The sequence below is a fragment of the Miniopterus schreibersii genome (assembly GCF_964146895.1).
Source record: "Miniopterus schreibersii genome assembly, chromosome: 1".
Classification (NCBI taxonomy): Eukaryota; Metazoa; Chordata; class Mammalia; order Chiroptera; family Miniopteridae; genus Miniopterus; species Miniopterus schreibersii.
The window spans coordinates 182685272-182705903 of record NC_138101.1 but is presented as its reverse complement, the minus strand read 5'-3'; positions in this window follow the sequence as shown (position 1 = coordinate 182705903).

The window sequence follows — 20632 nt, the reverse complement described above, 5'->3', positions numbered from 1 at the left end:
CTAGTCAGACAGACAACACTGAATCGCAGGCACAGCGCCTGCCGGCTCTGTGACTGTGAGCAAGTTATTCTATGGTTCAGCACCTTGGTTTTCTCACCTGAGAAACGAGGATATTATCGGCATGTACATCATGTTTGAAAAGTTGCATGAGATTTTGCTTTCGGTGTGCTTGGTGAATGGCAGCCATTGTCATTGCTAATCTGACCACAGATAGCAACTTGTGTCTTCTCCCGAATGTGACTGTGTCCCCTTTAAGGGTGGGGCCCTGTCACCGCCAGTGTTGGTGTTCCCAGAAGTGCCAGCACAGTCAAGGCATAGAAATCTTTCAGTGACTTGCAGTGATGAGGCCCTGGACCAAACTGCCGCCTCGGCCCCCTGATGAACCCCAAATTAGTGTGAGAGAGGTGAAGAGGCGTTACTTTGAGTGAGAGGTCTTGAGAACAAATGTCCAGTTTCCTCTCCAAAGCCAAGAATAATTTAACAGACTGAATGTCACTGATGAGAGAACTGAGTCCCCGAGAGGAGGTGGGCCTTTGACTGGGTTGATCATCTTGGGTCTTAAATTCCATATCTGTGTATTGTCTTTTTTCCATTAGCCTCCCAGATATACTTGTAACCCCCCTCACCCTTAAGTAGGACGGAGATGGCATCTGCAATAGATATCAATCCTGGGAGACTTGTGCTCGCCAAAGACACACTTCCTATCAAAGACAGTCCCCAGTGGTTGAGCATCGACCTAGGATCCAGGAGATAGCGGTTCGATTCCCGGTCAGGGCACATGCCCGGGTTGTGGGCTCGATCCCCAGTAGGGGGTGTGCAGGAGGCAGCCGATCAATGACTCTCTCATCATTGGTGTTTCTATCTCTCTCTCTCCCTCTCCCTTCCTCTTTCTGAAATCAATAAAGATATATTGAAAAACTACAACAACAAAAAAAACCACACACACACACACACACACACACACACAGAGTCCCCAGAAGCCGAGGCCCCCCTCAGCCTCTCACTGGTGCAGAGACGCACCATGTAACAATTTCCCAGCGCGGCCCCTTCCCTGCAGCCTGGTAGAGAAAGAGACCAACACTTTGATTTCCCTGCACCACGGACGAGTTCACCTCTCCAAGTGAGTGGGCGACTGAGCTGAGATTCCCAGGGGCCCTACTGCTTTCCTTACCAGGTCATCCTGGGGGGGATGGAGTCCTTATCTGAAGAAAGCAGACGTAAAGGCCTGCTTCACAAAAAGCCTCAGCTATAACGGGGCCCTCATGCCTCACCCCACTCCCAGCCCCAGAAAATTCTTCTCTGGTCAAAATGAGCGTATGAATAGGGCTGGATCCTCTAGTTGCCAGAGGAGAGCACATACACACCTGCTGATGCAAATCTTTTTTTTTAAATTTTGATTTTTCAATTACAGTTGACATTCAATATTATATTAGTTTCAGGTGTACAGCATAGTGATTAGATGTTTATATAACTTACGACATGATCCCCCAATAAGTCTAGTACCCACCTGACGCCACACATAGTGATTACAGTATTATTGACTATATTCTCTGTGCTGTACTTCACACCCCCATGACTATTCTGTAACAACCAATTTGCTGATGCAAATCTTCCGGCTAATCATATGCGATCTTTTTCTGTGACCAGACTCCTTTTAAAATAAGTAGTTCCAATTTTCTTTATCACATTTATACATATAAAAAGTTTTAAAAATTGTCATAGGGCAGAAGAACTTATAATGAAAACCAGAGAGATGCTTCCAGAAAGAATCATTGCAGCTACCATTTACTGAGCACCTACTATGTGCCATGCACTTTATAATCATGATCTCATTCAAGGCCCACACCCTCTGTGAGGTAGGTGCTTTACAGATAAGAAAACTGAAACTTGCCCAACATCACACAATGTTAAGAGAGAAAAAAAGTTAATATCATAGGTGCAGTGGAGCTATGATTAAACTATGAAGATCGGGATGGAAGGAAGCCCAGAAAAAATGAAAACAGATTATTTGATAGGGTGATAAGATTATGGGGATTTTTTTCTTCTTGGTAAACAGCTCTGTTGTTTTCCTGCAGTGTTAGGTACGGGGCACTACAGGGTAGAGAGGCCACCCCCAGGGTGACAGCCAGGAAGCCTTCTGGGAAGGGGCCGTGGACTGTGGTGAGAGATGCCTCTCCCCAGCTGCCCCTCCCTCCTCCCTCCAGGACTTTCTCAATATCTTTGCAATTGCTGAGTGCGTGGTGGAGGGAGAGTTTGGGGGAAATCCCTTCTCCAACTCAGATTGGCTTTGGTTCTTTTGAAAACTTACTGCAAATTTGCTCCTTTGGAACCTAGGGGTTTTTTCCCTTCCCTTTTATAGTTCAGCAAGAATTGGCTTGTGTGGGCCAGAGAAGGCTCTGAAATACAAATCTTGCTGAGGTCCTAGTGCTTCTCTGCCTGACTATAGGCTCTCCCTCCTCCCTCAGATTCACTTGCTCCAGGCTTGCTCCAGCCCAGGCTCCAAGCTGACTCCTGCCCTTTCTGCCCCCAGGAGCCTGGGCCCAGAGAAGAGACTCCTGGCCCTCAGTCCCACCCCCCATCGCAGAGGCGACCTGGGGGTCCCTGTAATCCACATGCCTCATGAAGGGAGAAGTCAGCTGGGAAACCGCTCTCCTCCTTCCCCACCCCCCACCCCACCTTCCCCTGGGGCATCATGACAGTCCCCTGGCCAAGTGACCCTGCAGTTTTATTCTGCTCTCCCGCCTGCCCCAGGCTCAGGGCCCCACCGGCAGCTGCTCCTGACAGTAGGAGCCCGATACGCTTCCCTTGTTAAGTGTCCCTGATGTAACACGCTGCCCTCCGAGGACATTTGGTGTCATCGGGGACTCTCCTACCCACCCAGGGTATCTGGGTTCAGTTATCCCATTTCATAGATGAGACGAAGGAGGCTCAGAACCACCATGTGACTTGCCAAGGCCACCAGCCAGAGGCGCCAGTCTGGGATTCTTGCCTCGTCACCATGCCGGACCATCCCCTTCTGTCTCGTCAAATTGTGTGTCTGGTTTTTGTAGAATATAAGGACGGTTATAATATATCAGGACTGTGCTTTCGTTCACGGACACTACCGTCATCTTAAGTCAGACTGTGGCAGGGATTTGTAGGAAGGAGGGGGAGCAGGGATGAGCTCAAGGGTTGGAGCTGAAGAGGGGCCGGGAACCCTGAAAAGAAAGGCCATGAGCTGATCACAGTCCTGTCCCCACCCTGCCCACTCGAGATCTCAGCTACAGGCCAAGAGTCATGGACACCAGACACCCAGCGACAGTACAAGGCAAAGGGGGACGAAAGAGATCAATATTCAAAAAAATAAACAACACTGAATATTGTCCCAAAATAAAGACGTGGCTTGTAAGGCCGACACGCTTGTTGTCTGGAGGCACTAGATTTCCAATGACCTAGTATCACGTCAGCCGGGTTCCCCCTGTTATTCAAGTTTCTCCCTCTTACGGTGCTCATTTTGTAAGCACTGCAAAGTTTGCTGGGAAGCGGATAGGATATAAATTGTAAACAAATAAATGCATTGCATCGTTTTATCATTATGGTGGTTTGTTTCCCAAGTTCAAAGCCAGGCCCTGCTGAGCACATGCACTGGAACAGGCTGAGGAGGAGCTGTCTGCACGGGGTCCTCCTTGGGGGCAGGTGCAGAGGCCCAGACAACCTGTGACCACACGCAGCATCTCAGTTCCACTCTTGAAAACAGATACCCCAACCTCAACCTCAGAGGACTTTCTAGCCCTGTTCCGGGATTAGCTGTCCGTGATTCTGAAACTTAGTGACGCCGAGAAGTGGGGGGCCAAGAGACCACTCCCAACCACTTCCTCTGCCCCTCAGCGATTTGTCCCAGACACCATCCATTCAACAATTATTGAGCACCTACTGTGTGCCAGGCTCAGTGTAAGCTGGGAATTCAGCAGTGACCCAGAATGGCATAAGCCCCGCCCTAATGTAGCCCACAGAATAATGGGGGGACAGGTGAATAAGTAATTATATATAATTCTATGCACTGGATGCCACAAGAGAGGAGTACAGAAGAGGATCATCCAATTCAGATCCCAGGGGTAAGGATTTCTTACCGGAAGAATTAAAATTTAAACCCAAATCTCAAGGCTAGTTAAGACATAAGCCATTTGTGGCAGAGACTGGCTCGAAGGTGCATTTCCTCTGCCTCCTGGACACAGAGCAAGACTAGATTTCCCAGCCTCCCGTGCAGTTAGGTATGACCATGTGACTGAGCTTTAAGTTAATGGAATATGGACAGAGTTGATAGATGCCACTTCTAGGCCTGGTCCATGCCCTTTGCTCACTCACCAGCTAAATGCAGAGGACTCCAAAGCCCCAGGGCAGAGCAGAACCACGAGACAGAAGGAGCCTGGGTCCCTGAATCACCCAGGGAAGGCCTGCCCACCAAATGGGAATGCCTTCATGAGTTGTTGCATACATGAGAAATAAAGTTCTATTGTGTAAAGCTGTGGAGATTTGGGTCTTCTCTGTTACAGCAACTGGCATCACCCTAATTTATAACCAAATAGGAGTAGAGATGAAGTATTCCAGAAAAAATATATTAGTGAAAACAACCTAACCTTAGTAGATAGCAGTCAGCCAAATAGACAGGAAAGAACAGAGGCTCTAGAGTCAAACCAATGGGATCAAACTCTGGTTCCATATTTCCTAGCTGATGTGATCTTGGGTGAATTACTTAACCTCTCTGAATCTTAGTGTCCTCATTTGTAAAATAAAGATAATAACACCTTCCTTGAATGGTTGCAGTGAGTATTCAAGAAATAGTATGTAAGACATAAAAGGCTTATCAAATAATAAATTTCTTGCTTCTAACTATATGCATTCATAGAATGGCATTTAAATAATAATATGCTTTGGTAATTGGTAACAGTAGCAATAATAATAAATATATATTGAGAACTTATGTCCCAGGCACTGTTCTAATTATTCACATATATTAATTAATTCCATCCTCACAGCTCTGTGAATTAGGTACCCTTTCCCCCCAGTTTTATAGACGAGGAAACTGAGACAGAGATGTCAAGTAACATGTCCAAGGTGAACAGCTGATAAGTGGTAGAGCTGGGGTTTAAATCTAGGCAGGCACCGTTGCTATTCCCATGTTACAGATGAAGGAACAGAGAAGTGACATGATTTGCTTAAAGCCACATGATCTCAAAGCGTTGCCCAGGTTGGGGGCCTAGAACCTGCCATTACTGATTGCGATTCTGTGGGAGTTCGGAGCCACACTCTCGGACCGTGAGAAGCTCTGTCCCTTTGCGTCCCAGCAGGTGTGCTGGTGGCTTTGGCAGTAATGATGCTGACCAAAACCAAATGCAGCTTCAGTCAACTGTGAAAAAGCAGCAGGTGAGCGCGCCCGGAGCCCCCCAGAGCCCTCCCCTGATGAAACTCTGGCTGTGAAATCCAGGCGGAGGGGCTCTGGTTTTTAAAAGAATGACATTTCTACCAGGGCTTTAAAGAACTGTACCCCGGAGCAAACCTCAGCAAATTTAAAAGGATGCACAACTTCAGAAAAACAAAACACAACTCGAAAAACCCAGTTCTGAAAAATGGGACTTTAGAGGGCAAACCTCAAGTGGAAGTGTGCCCACCGAAACAGGCTGGGCATCGGACCTGCTGAGGTCCCAAATGACCACCAGGGGGCAGCAAAGACATTGGTCAGAGAAGGCAGAGTCCCCTTTGAGTCTATTCCCTGAATCATCTTCAAAGGACAGGAGAAAGAAATGAGAAAGGAGAAAGGAGAAATGCCCTCAAGGAGCAGCCCCGAGACTTGGGATCCAGACATTTAAAAGAGACTGGGCTTTGAATTCATTCTTCAGATCATGCAACTAATGTATGGTAAGTGTAGGAAATCTGGAAAATGCAGAAAAACACGCCAATGAAACGGTGATAATGTCACCACCCAGGGAAAACTGCAGTTAGTTAATATTTTAATGCATATTCTTCTGGAGAGATGTAGAAATAGAATATTTAGCTATATAAACATGTTAGATATACATCTACCTATTTTTTGATTTTGTGAAACTGGCATCAGTCGGGACATGCACTGACTTCTAAAAACTCGGCTGCAACAAAAATACATATAACTAGACACGTACATGTATATATGGCATTATTTGGCCCAGTGTCTCTTACTTGCTCACCTGTGAGCTTCTCAAAGGTTTCAGCCTCCATTGTCCCTAGCAAAGGAGTGAGGGGACTGGCACCGTGGGGGTAAGCAGGCAGGAGCAGTGTCTGCTGAGGTCCACTGGTCACTCTGATGGGTCTCTTTATAGCCTGGGTCAAAGCTTCCTGGAATCTTGGGGGAGGGGAGTTGTAGAGCCTTCTAGATAAAAGACTCCACTTAGTGACAGGTGCCAGTTCGCCGAATTTCATCAAAATGAGTCACACTGAAGGTGTGAAGGAGTGACAGGTGTAAGGAGTTACCACTTCCTGGTTCCACGCCAGCACAGCATTCTATTTTTTTCTTTTTTTCAAATCCTCACCTGAGGATATTTTTTCCATTGCTTTTCAGAGAGCGTGGAGGGGGACAGAGAGAGAGAGACATCGATGTGGGAGAGATGCATCAATTGGTTGCCTCTCGCACGCACCCCGATTAGGGCCAGGGAGCGAGCCTGCAACTGAGGTACGTGCCCTTGGCTAGAACTGAACCCAGACCCTTTAGTCCGAGGGCTGGCGCTCTAACCACTGAGCCAAACTGGCCAGGGCAGCACTTCATGCTTTTACCAGAGCCAGAGGCACTTCCCGAACGGTGAGAATCCAGGCAGCAGTCACAGGCACCATTTTTTTCTCTTCAGGTGTGACCATGTCTTCCCACAAAAAAAATCAGCATCCTTACTCTGTGACCCCCTCCATCATTGTTGAATGAGCTTAAACCCCAGAAAAAAAACCCTGAAAGTGCAGTGGTGCTTGAATTGAGTCTTTAAAAGGACACTGGTGGCCCGGCCGGGTGTGGCTCAGCAGTTGAGCATCGACCCAGGATCCAGAAGATCGCGGTTCGATTCCCGGTCAGGGCACATGCCCGGGTTGCTGCTCCATCCCCAGTCAGGGGCGTGCAGGAGGCAGCCGATCCATGATTCTCATCATTGATGTTTCCATCTCTCTCTCTCCCTCTCCTTTCCTCTCTCTGAAATTAATAAAGATTTATTTTTTTTTTAAAAAAGGACACCAGTGTTCACCAGGTGAGAGGAGGGCGTATCACAACCAAATGGGACAGCACTGATCCCCTAAGGAAATTCTCTTTGGCCTGTGCTTTGTAATGAGACAAATCTGGTTATGAATCAACTCTATCACTTTCTAAATCTGTGTCCATGGGCAAGTCACATGATTCCTGGCATTCTAGGGTAGGGCCAAGGGGAAATGTTGGGACAGTTTTGGGAGAAGCATCTGCTGTTCAGTCTGATGGGATCATAGAACTGAAGGTAGGCAAGAGGATGGCCTTGAATGCCACACCAGGGAAGGCCCCCAGGAGCCATGGCAGGCTTTTAAGGAAGGGTTAAACCATGCAATAATATGTTTCACCAGTCTCACAAGACTTGTGGTAAAAACCAACAAAATGCATTTGAGGAAGGGCTTTGTAAACTGGAAATATATGTCACTGGCATCTTTCCTTTCTATCTGGGTGACCATTAGTGGCTCCCAGGTGTAACCACAAAGGGAGGAATCCTATCTAACTTCAGGATTCCAACGCATCTCATTGACAGGGCTCTTACTACGTGACACACATTGCTCCCAATGCTTTAAACATGACAGCATTTATAAAGGGCTTTAGCCCCATTTTACAGGTGAAGAAACTAAGGCTAAGTTTTTAAGTGACTTGGACAAAATCACACGATAGGAAGGAAGAGAGAGAGAGAGAGAGAGAGAGAGAGAGAGAGAGAGAGAGTGTGTGTGTGTGTGTGTGTGTTGGAACCTGGGACCTGAGCCCTTAGCTACAGCCTCTAGTTGTGATGCTCAGCCCGGAGCCCGGGAGACAAGAAGGGAAAGCGGCAGGTACCTGGGGCTGCATGGCCTAGAGGAAGCCACCATGCAACAGGATTCTGATGAACTGAAGCAGATTTGTCCCCGAGTAGGTGGCTGTGAAATCAAGAGGGAGGGGCCTCAGGGAGAAGTCTTCCTACCACACAGATGATTTCCATTCATGAGGGGGGAAGGGTTTCGGCAGAAAGAACCATCTGACCACATCAAGCATGATGGTGGTTCTTGCCACAGTGGATTGAAGGTTTAGTCACCCTGGGAAGGTGGTCAACTGGGTTCTCCCTGAGGTTGGGGAACTAACAGGTACAGAGGGGGCTCCCCAGAGCTTAAGTGTTGTCCAGACTCAACCTGAATGAACAGAACGCACTACTCAGCTGGTCCCTCCCTGCCTGCTCACTTTATGTGGCTCTCACACATACAGAGGAATTGGGTTTTTATTTTTTATAATAATAATTTTTACAATTATCTTAATTTTTATAATAATCTATCTATACAATAATTATCTTTTCTGGTGACAAAATAACACAAATTTTAATCTTAGAAAAATTGGAAAATACAAATAGACATGCACACAAAATAGGAAAGTCATGGATCATCTCACCAGGCAGGAATAACCTTGTTTAATATTTTGGTATATTTATTTCTGATATTTTTTCATGGCATATGAATACATATTTCCCCCTGCATCACTGATATAATATGTAATACAGTTAATTTTCGTAAACAATTTGGTAGAAACTTTTTTAAAAAGTCAACAAAACAGAATTATTATTACAATTAAAATATATGAAATAAAATGTAAGTTTGGGTTTAGCATTCCTTACTTTCTTCTAGATGTCCCAGGCTGTTGTAGTGCACATGAAACAGGCAACAGGTAGTCACAAGTGAGATCTTTGGCTCTTATCATGTCTCAGGAATTGATGGAATTGGCCTTTGTTTCTGCCGAGCGTGAGTGGAATCTCAGGAGTTGCATGGTGTGGCCACACTAATTAGCTGTTCCTCAAACCCATTTCCCTTTCCTCCTGGGAACACAACTACATTTTCCAGCCTCTCTTGCAGTTAGGTGAGACCATGTGACTGAGTTTTGACTGATGACACAGAGGTAGAAATGGGTTTTAGTTATCTATTGCTGTATAACAAATTATCCCCTAAGTCAACAGTTGAAAACAAATAATTTTCTCACGGTTTCCGAGAGCCAGGAGCCCAGGAATGGCTGACCCCGACGCTTCTGGCCGCGGGGGCCACACAAGGGTGCAGTGAGTCTCTGAAGAACCATCGAGGCTGTTGGAGGTGGGAGGGGTGCTCAGCTCCCCTCCCCATGGGCTTCTCCACAGGCTGGCTTGAGGCATGGCTCCCCCGGAGTGAGCATCCAAGAGGGACAACCCCTGACGTGGAAGCTGCAGCCTTTTTATACCCGAACCTTTACAACAATGATCGCTTCGGAATCTATTTGCTGGAAGTGAGTTACTAAGTCCAGCCTGCACTCCTGGGGAAGGAATCGAGCTCCGCCTCTTGGAGGAGGAATATGGCTCCAGAACAGAAAGAGCTCGGCCATCCCGGGCTGGCACAGCCAAACAAGACACCAAGAACGGCAGTGCAGAAATATCGGCTCTTTTATTCTGAATGGAGCGGTCTAGGAGAACGGGAAACTAAAACGAATGCTCAGAAGCCCAGACTCCCCAACGGCTTGTACACTGCACATTGTTTAGGGCAGAATCACAAGACACCGTGGGTTAGGGGTTCTGGGTGGTGCTGGGTGCTGATTAGTCAGAGGTGGGGGAAAGGCGATAAATCAGTTCTTCGGGTCTGGAGGACAGCTCCCAGGGCTGTGCCTGCGTTCCTGCCCAGTCTCGTGGGAGAGGAGCCAGGGGCTTGTTCCACCTTAGGGCTTAGGAGCTGAAACATAACTTAAGGTCAGGATGTTCTCTTTACTCACAGATACAGAGAACAGGCTGATGGCTGTCAGAGGGAAAGGGTATTGAGGGGCTGGGTGAAAAAGATGAAGGGATGAAGCAAAAACAAAAAAGAAAAAGAAAACTCATAGACACTGACAACATCATGGTGATTACTAGAGGGAAGGGGGTGGGGAGGCGGGAGAGGGTAACGGGGGGGTAAATGGAGATGGAAGGAGACTTGACTTGGGGTGGTGAGCGCACAATACAATATACAGAGAATGTATTTCAGAACTGTACACCTGAAATCTACGTAATTTTATTAACCAATGTCACCCCAATAAATTCAATTTTAAAAAAAAGAGGTTATCTTTAGCCCGCCATTGGTCCAGACTGTGTGACTATGAGTCAGGCCCAGGCTACTGTCTCCTGCTGCCTCGGCGGTTGCTGATTATTGGGGGGAGGGCTAGGCCTCTGAGGGGTACAGAGAAAAATGATTTCTAGACCTAGGATTTAAAACTACATTTAACCAAAATCATAAGGACCCTTGGTTTCAAAGAATTTGTGCATGTATTTTAAAACCATCACAATCTACTATGCATTCAAACTGGGCCATAAAAACCCCTGTCTTCCTCTCAGGCCAGCTGAGAGGAGAGGACTCAGTCACAGAGGACGAGGGGCACCAAGTGGGAGGAACCTGGTCCCTGGGAGGGAGGGGCACTGAGGAGTGCTCCCCACTCTGCTGGCCATTTGAACTTTAGAAGATGGGCATCAAGGTCTTAAACTGAGCCATCGGAGATTTGGAGTTTATCTGTTACCGCACCTAATCAGCGCCCAAAGGAGATCTGTTTTGTTTCCTAGGCTTATGCCTGTGGGTATATGTTCTATCAGATCACAGTCTCTTTAAAATAACAGAATTGCTTCAGAGAAATGATCCCTTTCTTTGTTCAGAGAGCCCTGACCCCAGAGAGAAATAATCACATTCCTTCCAGTTTGGGGTAAGCGAATCAAGACACAGAAAGCAGGAGGACGTCGGTACCAGCGGGGGCAGAGAGCTGGAGGGGAGGCCCTGGGGGCCACGCTGAGCGCAGCCAAACGCTGCCAGGGCTGGGGGCGCCTGTGCACAGCAGTGCCCGCAGCGAGTCCGGCCCCGCGTACAGGAAAAGACGACACAAAGGACAGAAGAGCAAGGGACAGGGATTTGGCAACATCCTCATTTGAGGGACGTATGCGCAGAAACAACGTGTGAGAACCTGAAGGCATGTGTATGAAGATGCCGCTGTGCCAGGCCTGTGAGGCAGCGGGGGGGCAGGGGCCACCTAATGGTTCAGGGGAGGGCGGTGGGTGCAGACCACGCTAGGCTGGGAGGGTTGATCCCAGCAGGCCTGGGAGTGGCACGAGCTGATTTACTGAAATAAACGACACATGTACAGTCCATAACGTAAGTGAAATAAACAAGTTGCAGACTAGCATGTAAGACGTGACTTTTTCTTTTTTCTTTAGAATTTTTATGAGTTTTTTTGAGCCGAACTGACGACAACTGCCAGGAAGCAAAATCTCAATGGATCGAGACAATGCTCCTCATCTCTATTTTTTTAAATGTGTGATGGCAGATAGATAGATGATTGACAGATGATTAGATAGATAGATGATGATAGATAGATAGATAGATAGATAGATAGATAGATAGATAGATAGATAGATGATAGATAGATAGATGATAGATAGATAGATAGATAGATGATAGATAGATAGATAGATAGATAGATAGATAGATAGATAGATAGATGATAGATAGATAGATAGATGATAGATGATAGATAGATGATAGATAGATGATAGATAGATGATAGATATAGATATAGATAGATATAGATAGATGATAGATAGATAGATGATAGATAGATAGATAGATAGATGACAGATGATAGATAGATAGATGATAGATGATAGATAGATAGATAGATAGATAGATAGATAGATAGATAGATAGATGAGATAGATAGATGATAGATAGATAGATAGATAGATGATAGATAGATAGATAGATAGATAGATAGATAGATAGATAGATAGATAGATGATAGGTAGGTAGGTAGACAGATAGATGGCAGATAGATAGGTAGATAAACAGATCGTAAGACAGAAACTTAAGAAAAAAGTCAGGAGGCATGCACACCGAACTATAAATAACAGTTACCTCACTGGGGATGTGTAGAGTGGGGAAGGCAATGGGCTGGAATGTTTACTTCTCACTTTATGTGATTTTTAAAAAAAAGACAGCATTATAGATCTTTTTTAAAAATGAATAAACTTTATTGTTTAGAGCAATTTTAAGTTTACAGAAAAATTTAGCCACAAGTACAGACTTCCCATGTACCCCCCCCACACACGCCCTCCTGGACACTTTCCCCCACTATTAATACCTTGCACGAGTGTGGTACATTTGTTACAGTTGACGAAACAATACTGAGGTATTATTATTAACTGAAGTTCTCTATACCTTTGCCTTTTCCAGAATGTCATATAATTGAAACCACACACATACTAGCTAGCCTTTTCACACTGGCTTCTTTCACTTTGTAATACGCATTCAAAGTTCCTCCATGTCTCTTCGTGGATTGATAGCTCATTTCTTTTTATTGCTAAATATTTCATTGTCTGAGTGTACCGCCGTTTGTTTATCTATTGAAGGACATCTGGGTTGCTTCCAATTTTTGGCAATTGTGAATAAAACCGCTGTCAACTTTTGGGAGGACATAAGTTTTCAACTCATTTGGGTAAATACCAAGCAGTACGTCAGCCAGATTATAGAGTCCATGTGTAGCTTTGTAAGAAACGAGCAAAGTGTTTTCCAAAGAGCTTGTACCGCTCTGTCTGCCCACCGGCAAAGGAGGACAGTTCTTGTAGCTCTGTATCCTCACCAGAATCTGATGTGACCAGTGTTTTGGATCTGGCCATTCTGATAGGTGTGTGGTATTTCATTTTTGTTTTAATTTGCAGTTCCCTAATGGCATATGCTGTGGAGCATCTTTTTACACGTTTATTTTCCTTCAGTATATCTTCTCTGGTGAGGTGTCAGTTTAGGCCTTTTGTTCATTTTTAATTGGGTTGTGTTCTTAGGGTTGAGTTCTTAGAGTTCCTTGTGTATTTTGGATACAAGCCCTTTTTCAGATATGTTTGGCAAATATTTTTTTCCAAACTGTGGCTTGCCTTCTCACCCTCTTACTTATAGGTTATTTGTATCACTTCTGTGTTTTTCAAGTAAATGTTTAAGTCAGGAAGATGCCGGTGAGCAGGAATGACTCCGGTTAGCCCTTTGCCCCATTGGAGGACTTGTGCTAATTCCTAGGGAGGAGGGGTCAACAGCGGCACGAAATTCACATCTATGTATTATATTTGTAAACAGTTTTTGTATTTATGTAACTGATTTAGTGAATCCCATTGTTCATCTATAGTGTGTGATTGTTTATCTATAATGCTCCTTTTTTGGAAGGCCCAGTTAAAGAAGAACAGTCCAGGGGACTTGCGAGAGTCATCTGCTCCTTGGTGGGAAGCCCCATCGGGGACAGAGGCCAAGTGCAGGGGGCTGCCTGCACCCCCACCTACCCGACCAGGCCCCGAAAATCAGTTTCCCGAGAAGCTGAATGCTTCGCTTGAGCTTACTTTATTACACCCACAGCGGTGACCTTGGACTCCCCTCCACTCCCTCTCAGTGAAAGAAGGGAAGCCTCCAGAGTGTGGGGTGGAAGCTGCCTTAGAAATGCAAAGACTCAGCTACTTGAAGGGAATGCATTGGAGGGAAGTCTCTTCTGGTTTCCCCTTTGCCTTCAAAGAGGAACAGAGCCTTTCAGAAACGCTGTATAAAGACAGAGAGTTCAGAGGCTCTGGTCCCTGGGCCCAGAGGAGGCTTCTTCCCAGGCGCTGTTATGCAAATCTGGCTTAGCTGGGCAGACTGAGCCTTTGGTTCAAGCAAAGAAAGGCAGAGCAGGCGGATGAAGACGCCCTTCACACTGGCTGTGCACCCAGTAAGCAGGGCTGGGGAGAAAGGAGTGGGGCCTTCTGGGGCTTGAGGCTGCTGGGAGGCCTGTGCCCAGTTCCTTCTCACAGGAAGGATGTTACAAGCTGGGATGGAGGGACTGTGATGGGCACCCATTAGAAAAGGCTCCCTGAGGACACAGCCACTCCCCAGGGCAGCCTTTTGGTCACCTAAGAGGGGCAACAACAAGGTGGCTGAGAAGAAAGCAGTCATGCACTGTGGACGGACTGTCGGGATCAGAGGGGCCAAAACTGCTGTCAGAGATGAAAATGTTGGCCCTGGCCAGTGTGTTTCAGTGGGGGGCATCGCCCTGAGTACTGAAAGGTTGCTGGTTTGACTCCCAGTCAGGGCATGTGCCAGGTTTGTGGGCTCAATCGCTGGTAGGGGGCATGCAGGAGGCAGCCAATGCCGATGGATGTTTCACTGTCCTATGGATGTTCTCTCTCTCCATCTCCCTTCCTCTCTCTCTAAAAATCAATAAAATTAAAAGAAGATGAAAATGCTGACCTGAGAGTGACCTTTGGTGGAACAAAGTGATAAGATGGAGTTTTATTTTCCCTCAGATGAAAAGAGCACGCACTCAAGAGTCCCCTGACCCAAGGTGGCCGGTGCCCTTGTCTGCCTCCCCAAGGGACTGTGACCTCCCTAAATGCAGGGATTTCATCAGGTCTGTATTTGTCTTCCAACCCAGCCCAATAAATATTTCTTGGGTTGAATCCAGTGGTGCTAACTGCCTCAGTTTCCTCATCAATAAAACGGGATGTAAAGTTATAACACACACACACACACACACACACACGGAGCCCAGCACATGGCTGATACTCAATGAAAACCAGTGTCTGCCCTTTACTTCACTGGAGATCCACACTATCTGCTCCCGTGGGGAGGCAATTTTTTTTTTTTTTTTTTACAGCTGGGTAAGAGGAGTCCATGACCCTTTATAATCACCATCTACCCTTTAACTACAAAAAATTACAGTTTGACCAAGACACCAAAGCACAATACATGTGAAGCCATATCACCAAGTACAGACTTAATGAATTTTAAAGAACTGGTTCCAAGACGACGGAACTGTGATAGGCAGTTAGACGTGAGCAGAGCAAGGATAATGGGCCAGGTACAGAAGGTCATCAGGGTGGAAAGCCATGGATGCCTGGTAAAGGACAATTGTAGGGTAGGACTTCACCCCTAGGGTGGCCTTTCCTCCTCTAGCAGATCGCCGGTCATGAGGTTTAGGCCCCTGACCTTTCCTCCCTAGAGATAACATTTAGGCCTCAGCTGCATTCCAGCTCCAGGCCCAGAAAAGCAGCAAAACCAGCCACAGCCGACCTCAGGACCAGCTGCACTGAATGATGCCCACCCCCCTCCCCGCCCTGGCGCCAACCAATCAATCAGTGGAGACCACAACCCTGAAAGGCCACACCTGGAAAGCTGCTGAATATTATAAAGAGATCTTTCCCGGGGACCTCCCCGAAGATCTCCACATTTAAAACCATTAGGACTGGGGACCCAGTGCGCTCTCCCGGTAGCAGTCCCGTGCCCACCCCCCCTCCCCAGCCTTAGCATTAGCTTCCACAGGCCCTTCCTTTGCCCCTATAACTTGTTTCCTAAGCCCATTTCTTCAAGGAATTACTTCTTCCATCTCTGTATTTTTACCAAATAAATGTTTTCTTGCAGTTTGGGTCTTGGCTCTGAATTCTTTCCTAGCCAGAACCCAAGTATGGAGGTTGCTGAACCCAGGTCTGGTCTGACCCCACTGGACTAACACTCAGTGCCATTCTCACCGCCTACAACAGAACCCTTATCCACTCTGAGGGTCTAAAAAGGGCTCCAGATATGGAGAGGTAGGAGAAGCATTTGTAGAGCCATTTCTTTGGAGAGAATTTTGGTGCAGAGTCCTGGACCTCCACCAGGCAGGAGGGGGTGCCTGCTGCTCCCTTAGCCATGTAAGGACGGGGCTGCCATCTTGCAGAAGGGGTTGTGCTGGGCTGGGTCTACATGCCCCCAGTGTCTCTGGGCAAGGGGTGACTGGGAGCGACCTGGGGCCAGTGTTGGCTGGTGTGAGTAGGCCTGGGTCTGTCCCGTAGGGCCACATAGAGGATGCTGGGATGAACCCGAAAGAAGCTAGAGGTGGGAGACACTCTCCTGGGCCTGAGGAAAGCACTTCCTGCAGCCCTATCTGCCCGGGTGGAGGGACATGCTGAAAAGAGGTCCCTGGAGAAGGAAACATCAGAAGAACCCAGAAAAGAATCTATGAAAGAAAGAACCAGTTTTAAACATTTGCCAGAAACAGCACACCCAAGCCAGCTTAGAACCCTAACAGTTCAAGGTCATCAGGCCATGCCTACCCCCTCACTTCTGCTCCCACCTCCTGCTCCATCCCCAGGAGGAGCCAGAAACTGGCTGGTGAGCTTGGGTTGGAGGAAGGGAGGAGAGAGAAGTTCTCTCTCCTGCTTGCAGGCCCTCAGGCTGAAGCAGACCTGGGCTGGTCAAGTGGGGAAGATTTGAAGATTTGGCGGTTCAATTTTATCTCAGACTGGACCTTCTAATTAACAAATCACAGCTCAGAATGGCATAGGACTGTCTCTTACTTGAAAGTGAGCAGAGAAATTCCAGGCCTGCTGGAATTTTCACACACACGCACACACAAAATTTCCTCATTGGATAAGTTTCAAAGGGACTGTGGGAGATCACACATAAAGTTGTATTTTAATTTAGCACGAGTTATGCATTCAAAACAGCCAGTACCTTATGCACCATGGACGCCTCTAGCTGCACCGGGTCTGCCAGGTGATGCGGTGACAGTGCCTAGGGCCGGACACTGTGAGTGCCGGGTCAGCTGGTGCCGCATTCAAGGCCCAGGCCCCATTCAAGTCTGGCAGCTTTCCAGGGCACTGGGAAACGGGTCAGAGCAGTATTCCTAAGTGTGGTATCTATGCCGCCTCCAAAATCCAAAGAGTTCCACCAGGCCAAGGAATTCTAGGGCCTGAAGAGTCTCATTTAGCCAACTGTCCCAGCTTCAGACCGCGAGGGTCCCCATTCTTCCATTTTAGCACCCTGACTTTAACATGGAAAATTTCTCCAGGGTGGACGTTCCTTCTCCGGGTCGGGTGTGCCAGGCCTCTCACATCTGAGGTCAGGAAACCGGGCCGCGGGCCTGCTCCTCGGGGCAGCGGAGGCCTGGACGCTGCCAGGGCTGCCTCCCGGCTCTCCCAGCCCTCTTCAGTTTAGAGCTGGCTGGACTCGGTTTGTCATTTCTTTCTCCAAGGCTTCCAAAACAGTTAACAAAACGCAACCCAATCAAGCTTGCTAAGTACCCCCCACCACTCAGGTGCCACCCACACCGCTCACCCTCCAGCTGCATCGCATCTCCAGCCGCCAGGCTGAGTGACGGCCCCACCCCACTTACTGTCGGCCGTCTGACCCGCACGTGACTCAGCTCCAAACATCCATCCCGAGGGGCTGATTTCTAGGCTTGCTTCTGATACCAACTGTTCTTGCCTGGGTTCTCCCCAAAGAAGAGCCTGAGACAAGGGCCTGTGCTCAGGTGGCTTATTTGGGAAGTGATCCCAGGGAGCAGGGGAGTGAAAGAGGGAAGGAGAGGAACCCACACAAGATGCACTGCTGAGTTGGGCCGCTTCTGCCAGTCATTTCTGCAGGTCTTGCTTAATCCTGCAAGACCTTTTGAGGAACCTTAGGAAAAGCATCTGCGAACTCTTCACCTGGAAGACGAAAGGGGGAGGAAAGCATTTATCCATCAGCTCCTCACCCCAATTAGTCAAAGGAGACCCTACAAACATTGGCTCCCCTGAATTTCCACGTTGCATGTGTGCAAGTGCCAAGGGGGTGGCCATGGGTGTCCCCCAGGCCAGGAAGTAACACAGGTACAGTGCGTCCCTGTGGGAAGTGACGCGGGTACAGGGGCCCTGTGGGAGGCCCTGTCAGTTTGCACCTGTGTGAAGATGCTCACACCTGCTCAGAACTGGAGTCAGAACTTTCAATGGGGCACAATAGGTGCCCAGTACAGCCCACCCAGGTGACTGCCATCCTTCAGGGCAGCAGAGGCCGATGCTTTAATGTTCATTTCACTGCAAATGGTCCAGGGCATTAGAAGTCATTTCTTTTTAGGAATCACCCACAGAGCCAGCTTAGGAGCCAAACAACAAACCCAGTCTCTCACAATACTTAGTTTTTAAGCCAAGACAGTGTGCCCAGCTTAAGTAACCTCATCATTAACTATAATTTAGATCTCCCCCCCACAAAAAAGATGATTTGCCAGTATGGAGAACAAGCTCACTTCAAAACTACAGAAATGTAATATAAAGGAATAGGACTGGCATCAATCTCATTACTTTATGCTTAGTCATATTTTATATGAATGAATGTGTCTATATCTGCGTGTTGTATAAGTAACTGTTTACGTCTATATCGTATCACATATCTGTGTGTTTGTGTGTATGTTGACCATCTGGTATGTGCCAGGCACTGGGGATGCCCTGTGTAGACTCCATCCTCATGGACAGAAAACAGCCTATCTTGTCAGAGAGTGAGGAGGGCCAGCGTTAAGAACCTTCAACTCTTAAATTTTATTGTGGTAGGTGGAACAATGGTCTCCCAAAGACAGAAACTGAATATGTTTTGTCACATGGCAAGGGGGAATTAAGACTGCAGATGGAATTAAAGTTGCTAATCAGTTGACCTTAAAATAAGATTATCCTGTATTACCCAGGTGAGCCCAATATAATCACAAGGGTCCTAAAGATGGAAGGGAGAAGGCAGAAGAGTCAGTGTCAGAGCCATATGAAGTGAGAAAGACACAACCAGCCATTGCTGGCTTTGAAGATGGAAGGGGTCACGAACCAAGGAATGTGGGCAGTCCCCAGAAATTGGAAAAGGCAAGAAAATGGATTTTCCTCTAGAGCCTGCAAAAGGTATGCAGGCGTGCCGACACCTTGATTTTAACCCAGTGAGGCCCATTTTGGACTTCTGACCTCCAGAACTCTACCATATTAAAACCTGTGTTGTTTTAAACCATTAAATCTGTGGCCATTTGTTACAGCAGCAAGAGGAAAGGAAATTATCTGTGAAAACTGGATTCATGTCTTTAAAATGCTTTCCTTTTGCTTTGCTTTCAGCCTTAAAAGTGCAGTGGATTGCATTTTACATAGGGGCTTGGTTGAAAAGTCAGCATTTAAATGAGAAAATGTAGAGTCAAAATCATTATATCTCGGATATACTTTCAATTGCTCGGTATTAAAGAGCAGGGACCAGGATCCACTGAAATGAGCAGATCAGCACTCCCCAAGGTGTCCCCATCTTGGGACCAGCTAAACAAATCACACTCTTTGAATCCTCTCTCCCCCTAGGCATATAATGAAATTTGCATCAATTCAAAGACCCTCTGCTGCAACTCCATTGTAATTTCAGATTTTGTTTTTCTCTCCTGAGTTTGCTAAGAAAAGTATGGAAAAACAAAGCCTTCTATTTGTGTTGTGGCTTCTCCTCTTTTATTATGTAGAAATACCAAGCAGACAGAGGAGCCTGGAGAGAATATACCCCACATCTGTGCGCACACCACCCACCTCTGACAAATTCTAATTATTATTCTACATTTGATTCAGATTATTAAAAATAAATGAAATGTTACACATATGGTTGAAACCCAGCGTCCACCTTACCTTTGCAGATGCCATCCCCACCTCCCTTTCTCCCCACCCCCAGGAGCCTCTCCCATTCCTGGTTTTGATTTTTAGAGCGTTCCTGGGCATGCTTTTCTCTCTCTTACCCAGATCTGTATGTACCCATAAACAATAAAATCTCGGTTTACATGTTTAGAACGATTCCATAAATGGGACCCTGTTTATATCCCTCTGCAGCTTGCTCCCCTTTCCTCCAGCTTAAATCATGTTTCTGAGATTTATCCACATTGATACTGTAGCTCTGGCTCATTCTTTTTAACTGCTAAATAATATTCAATTCTATGAAAACACAAGTTGTTTATCTGTTCTTCTGTCCTAAGCCACTGAGGTTGTTTCCAGTTTCCCTTTATTATAAACAAAGCTTCAGCGAACATTCTTGAACATTTCCTTGTGCTCCTAAGCTCGAGTTCCTCCAAGGTATGTACTTAGAAGGGAAACTGCTAGGTCAAAGGATGCGTTTAGCTTTAGCGTCACTGGCTATTGCCAAATTGCTTTACACAGTAGTCACACCAATTTCCCACCAGCGCCGCAGGTAAGGTCCCTTTACTCCGCGCCCTGCCAGCATGTACTGGCTTCTGCCCATCTGACTGCTAATGGGCCTCACCGTTCTCACGCTGCACAGTTGATTTTCACAGCAATCTAGCACAGAGGGGGCACAGGTCTTATTTATGACCACCTGGCAGGAGGGCAGAGGAGGCTCAGGGAAGGAATGACAAGCCCAAAAAGCTAGTTGTGGCCAAGCAGGAGCCGAACAAACCCAGGGGTGGCGGTCCCGGTGAGGAAGAAACTCCAAGGGCAGGCCCGGACACAGCACTGATTCTGGAGGCAGCCCATCTGCAGAGGCCAGGAGGGTCCATTCTGCAGGCACAGGCTCGGAGCACCCAAGTACAGGTCCAGAGGAGCCACAGCCGGGGACAGGGAGTAGGAACTCCTACCAGGTCTACATCTTTGTTTTTCTCACAGCTTGA